This window comes from Melitaea cinxia, chromosome 1 (assembly GCF_905220565.1).
Source record: "Melitaea cinxia chromosome 1, ilMelCinx1.1, whole genome shotgun sequence".
NCBI lineage: Eukaryota > Metazoa > Arthropoda > Insecta > Lepidoptera > Nymphalidae > Melitaea > Melitaea cinxia.
The window spans coordinates 18026569-18032989 of record NC_059394.1 but is presented as its reverse complement, the minus strand read 5'-3'; the positions used below and the strand labels follow the sequence as shown (position 1 = coordinate 18032989).

At 32.8% G+C, this 6421-nt stretch overlaps 1 non-coding gene across 1 annotated transcript; it reads right to left on the bottom strand.

Annotated features, from left to right (window-relative positions):
* Window positions 1-4074: 4074 nt before the first annotated feature.
* On the bottom strand, window positions 4075-4159 carry Trnay-gua. Its single transcript is given in 2 exon segments — window positions 4075-4110; window positions 4123-4159. It is a non-coding gene; the product is annotated as a tRNA-Tyr (tRNA).
* Window positions 4160-6421: the final 2262 nt, after the last annotated feature.

The window sequence follows — 6421 nt, the reverse complement described above, 5'->3', positions numbered from 1 at the left end:
ATGGCTCCCTATTCGCCTTCGCCGTGATATGCATATCCTATCTACTCTCTTTAATATCCTACGTGATCCAAACTCTCCTTCTTATCTTCGATCCCGTTTTCACTTCCTACCCTCTCCTAATCGTTCCAGGCGCCCTGGCATTACAACAAAGCTGGATGTACCAAAGTGCAATACAAAATTCAAACTTAATTCATTTACGGTACGCGCCTCTATACTGTGGAACAAACTCCCAGAAAGTATCCAAAAAAGTCCTTCCCTTGTCTCCTTCAAACGAAAATTAAAGGAGCACTTTATTTCTCAAGTCAATTTACAATCATAAGTATATAATTACCTTTCTATTATGTTATGTATTTGTATGTATTTATGTATGTATGTATGTGTGTATGTATGTATGTATAAATGTATGTATGTATAAATGTAAGGTATGTATATATATGTATGATATGTCTGTGTGTATGTATTTATACTTATAAGTTTGTAATATATTACAGTTATTCAACTATTTTCTCAATATTGTTATTTCTTGCACTGTGTCCCCCGCTATATGACACTCTCTCTCATGACCATTGGTTGACTGGAAGAGATCTCTTCTAGGGATAAGTCCACCTTTGCCATCAACTATATATGTAATTTTCTGTACATTCTGTTCTTAAGTGCAATAAAGTATATAATAACACAGGGATTTAAAACTAAATAAGAACAGTATTATTTGGCTGTGATCTTCTATAAAGTTGAGGTACTTCCTTTGTTGTAATACTGCAAAATTTTGAGCAAGACTGAGCAACACGCTGTTCCTTAGCTCATTAAAATTTGTAAATTTAAAACAGTCGTCAAAGGAAAAATGTAACCGGTCATACGCGCTTTTCACATATAATTTACGTATAATTTAATATACTTCTCTAAAATGGATGTATCTTCGTAGTAAATATATCATGTTTATTTTAATATTGATACTGGTCAATCAATGTCAAACATTTTCTATTTATCAATTTATTTCATTGCGTATTATGGACGGTAAATCGTTTTCTCATTTAAATCAATCACTCGATTTGATTGAGTGGTAAATTCACGGAATAGAGTGCGTAATTTAGTTAAAACCATGATGGAGTAGTTTAGTATGTAAAATATATGAATACATAGTTTACGCTTTTTGTGAGGTAGGGCACAGCAGGGAAGAGTTAAAATAATACCGCCCTTTTCTGTAGTGTTGTTTTCCTGTGGCGAGTAAGGTGAGCTCCAGGGGAGGGTCAGAAATGCGCTTTCGATGCTTTTGGTAGTACAAGCATCGATAGGTTACGGTTCCAGTAGTGGAGTATTTAGGAAATTGATAGTATTGCAGTATAGACTGAAATTTCCTTGACTTTGGTTTAAAATTTTCAACTCATATCAAGATTTTATCATAAAATATTTTGTTATATCCATACATTACAAAATTAACCGGAAAAACCGGAGCATCAGATCAACTAACTTGAAAAGTTAACGCAAACTCATATTTTTTCTGCTTTTATTACAATAACAGAGACAAGAAAATTTAGTAAAACTGCAAATTCCTACTATGAAACCGACACTAACTTTTTCCGAAGCGCTGTAGAAAAATAGTTTTGAGATATTATCAAGAGTTCCATTGTGAACCGAAATGCCAATGATCCATATATTTACGAGGGTGTAAACCATGGCACTGCGACAGAGGATCGGCGGTATTTTATGAAGCTCGTATATCGTTGTGTACGAGGCTCTGTGCATAGATTTTTATTTTTTTTTAAATTTTACTTTCTAGTCTTTGATTTATGTGCTTCGTTTTTATTTTGAAAATTATATTTTTACGATATTTTTTTCGAAGAAGTTTTTCTCAGACTGTCTGTGTATGTTAAACATACTTAAAGAAAAACTTTGGAGGTCGAATTCGTTTCATTCTGATCGTCGTCATTGTTATGTTGGTTTTGTTTAATTTTAAAATGTATAGTAGTAGATGCTCGCATAAAGCGGGTAGTTGTGAAATATTTTTATAAGATTATAGGAAAAATTACGAAAAAATTTCTTCCATTTAAAAAAGCGTAAGCGACCGTCTTTATTATTATTATTTACAACGAAGTTCAGTTCGAAGTTGGGAAGATATTCAACAAGCAGTCAGACTAGAAACAAATGTGGGTGCAAATAGAAATATCTGCTCTAATCGGGATTGAAATTCACGATCCCTATCAGAGTTAATGGAATCGCCTGTTGTCTATTGGTTGTTCATACACTGAAATGGTCACCAATATACCGCTAATGAACATATACATACATTTTCAACCACATTGAGCTTTGATTCTTGTTCTATTGATTGAAACTTTTTATAAACACTTTCATTTCTATGGCATATATTTTTATCTTTTAAGGCTATATTATAATAATAATAATATTCTTTATTGCACACCATTAAAAGATAAAAAAAGTAGTATAATTAGAGGAAGATGTACAAAGGCGGTCTTATCGCTAAAAGAGCAATTTCTTCCAGACAACCTTTGGGTATAGGACAGCGCATAGAAAAGCGGTTAGGAAGTGTAAAAATAATTGGTATAGAAATTAGAATACATCACTATAGATTATAAAATTATACATACATACATATGCAATAAAAAGTTTCAAAATGTTAAAGGGTCCTTTCCAGGATACTTTAAAATTAGTGAGTAAACAAACCAAAACTTAAACTAAACATCGGTTTGACTTAGTAGTACGTGTGCCGTGTATGCGGTCAGTGTATGTACCGGCGATTCCCAGTTCGATTTCCGCTCGGGATGAATATTTGTATTTGTGTAAATATTTCTTTCCGGTCTGGATGTCTGTCCATGTACGTCTCCCGTCCCTCGGTGATCACGTTAAACTGTCAGTCCCAGTTTATGATAACGATCGTTACTCATAGTAGGGATTCGCCAACCCACAGTGGAGCAGCGTCCTTTTTTTTACGTGGGGAAAATCCATCATGGATACCCTCCAGCGCGGGGGCGCCAGAGGGTTATGTCAGACTCCTACTGACTAAAAACCACCACGTGTTAGTTGTCATCCGCCTGGGTGGGGCGAGATGGGGTCGCGCTAGCATTCGCCATCTCGCCTCAGCGGTAGGCCCGGACAAAGCTTCCGGGCCCCGGCATAATGGTGGGAGTGGAGCAGCGTCCTGGACTAAGCTTTAATCCTTCTCCTACATGGAGACAGGCCTATGCCCAGCAGTGGGCTGTTACAGTCTGAATCGTGATTGAAACAAACAAACTTTATCTATACTATTATTATAAAGTTGTAGATTTGTTTCTTTGTTTACTTGAACGCGCTAATCTCAAGAACTACTGCTCCGATTTGAAGCATTCTTTCAGCGTTAGATAGTCCATTTATTGAGGAAAGCTATATGCTATATAATACTTTAGTACCACTTTTTTCTTCAATTAACGTGGATGAAACCGCGAGGCGCATCTAATATATTTATAATACGATTATAGAAGGAGAAACAGGACGGACATTTCAGCAAAAATGAGACAAATGTTTATAGCAATGAAAACGAAAATTCTGACACGTGTGTTAACTGTCAGTGACTGTGTGTGGCAGAAGCTGTTTAACGGGTTTATCTTTGACCTTAACCAGTGACACAATAACCGATTGTTACAGTAACATGCTGTGTGTTTATTTATTACACAATACACATTTATCGCTCTGTTTTTTTTTTTAGCAAAAGACGTTTGTCTGTGTTTGTTATGCCAAAAATATTGTCAGGCGCTCGATTATTATACAAATTTTTGCTATAACTTTTTTTTTAGATTTTTTGTTTCTTAATATTTTCATAGAAATAAACATATAAATATTCATTTACGGATATCAATTCATTAAATCTGTTGAATTTACAAATTATTGTATAAATAATTATATTTATCGTAAAAAATTATGTTTAAAAATTACATTGCTTTACTTTTTGTATGAGATTCGGTCATACATTATAATCCTCAATTTATCAATATTTTCCTGACTTTTTTTATATTTTTAAAAATAAATTATCATAACTATCATATTTTAGTCGGTGTATTAAGTGTCGTCAAAAGTAAAATGAATTCCTTCGAGCCGGATTTGAACCAGCGACCTATGGATTACAATCGCCCGCTACAGTCCACCGCTCTACCAACTGAGCTATCGAAGGCTTGATGTGATATCTGACATATAAGTACGTATTCTGTGAAACTCACACAATTCTATTAAAATCTGTGAAATTAAACATAAGTCATTAATCTAAGTTGAACAACGCAAGAAAAAAATAATTGAACTCGAATTACAGTTATATTACATAACACTTATAAATTATTGTTAAAATACGCTAATGTGACTTATTTTGTTATTCTATTAAATATATCTAATTCGATTCAATATATTTTTTCCAATTTTTCTTCGTTATTACAATTTTTTTTTCTTGTATATTATCCTTTACCAAGTCGATTGCCCGGAAGAGATCGCTTAGAAATAAGGTAATTGGCTGTGTACATAGTATTGTTTTTTTTTTTATAATAAAATAATATTCATTTTTATGTTACATTCACTAATTTATTATTATCATCCAATTATTCGTTAATTATTTTTTTTTTAATAATTTAAAAGTTCTAATTTATTTCAATTTTCGTAAAACTTTTTTTTTGATTTTTTTTTTATGTCACTAGGTCGGCAAACAAGCGTACGGCTCACCTGATGGTAGGCGATTACCTGTCACTAGGTCGGCAAACAAGCGTACGGCTCACCTGATGGCAAGCGATTACCGTAGCTTATAGACACCTGCAACACCAGAAGCATCGCAAGCGCGTTGCCGACCCAATCAATCCCCAATCCCCCTAGGAGCTCTGGTCACCTTACTCACCAACAGGAACACAATACTGCTTGAAAACAGTATTATTTTGCTGTGATCTTCTGTAAGGTCGAGGTACGACCCCAGTCGGGCTGCTCCATATTTTGAGCAGGAAATTCCTGCTGTGCCCTACCTCAGTTATATATTTTCAGTTGATATATTTTCCTCTTCCTATGATACATAGCATGATTTTTAACCGACTTCAAAAAAGGATGTTCTAAATTCGACTGTATTTTTTGTTTATGAGTGTTACCTCGTAACTTTGTACTGGATGATTCTTTTTTTAATCGTAAGGTGGTACTTTGTTTTGCGGTCCTATTTATTTATTTTTTAATTTAAAAGAGATCTAATGAGTATTTATTGAGTTTTCTTGAATAATCCGTATTTAATTAACTAAGTTTTCATCGCCTTACGTTGTATTACTAACTAGTCGATGCTATTTGGTCGTTTCTTTTCATTTGCAAGCAAAGACAATTATTACATAATATTCGTCGTAAAATTCTTTAGCTGTATAGTTAGAACTTGAAGGATTTATAAAACCATTTTATCAGGCTTGCAGTGACATGATGAATAAACGCATATTTTACAAATATTTATCAAAATTTATTAGCAATGTTGATAAAATTGAAAGAATCAAAGTAACAAAATTAGCAGCTATATAAAGATATATATGAACTGTTATTAAACAAAAATCGAATCAAGTTAAAAATAAAATATAAGTTACGTCTGCGTGGAATGTGGCGTATGTTTCGTTGGATCGCAAACTATTTTTCTCAGTGTAAAATGTAACAACCATTTCGGTTAGTAGTGAACTACAGAACAGTAGACAATATTTTAGAACACATTTTACTTACTAACTTACTATTACCATTTTATACCTTTTACTCACTTACTATTACCATTATATACCTTTTACTTACTTTAATACTATATTTAGAGTAAAACAACTAATTTTCATTCATCAAACCACATTTGAATAACCAGATAATCGACATTAAAATTGATTTTTTTTTTCATTCAAGTAGGCTCTTAAAGCAGGTATCAAGATCATCGTTTTGCTAAGTATGTATAATAATATTTAATATTCTTGACTCATTTTTGTTAGGTGACATTCATGACATAATAGTGCAGATTTAGTGAAAATAGTTTTTAATATATTTTTAAAATAATTTACTGATTCTTCTTTGCAGAATCTACATTCTGAATCGGTTGTAGTTTCACTTTTGACGATAGTAAAAATTCTAATTTGTATAAAATGACGATTCAAAAGCGCCATTTTCGAATTTCGGATTTTCGAATTTCGAATGCGGCTTCAGCCTATCTGAATAAAATTATTTTTGATTTTGATTTTTTGATGTTATAAAACATTACGTATGATGGAGAATATAAGAAGTGGTCAGTGCCGAAAATGTTCCTTAATTAATTAATAATAGTAAATATGAAATCACCACAGATTAGGAAAATAGATTCTCTTGCGAAGAATCGGCAAGAAACTCGACAGAGACACTTTTAACTTGTCAACACATAACTGAACAACATTAAACTTGATCATATCTTGTCTATTCGAAA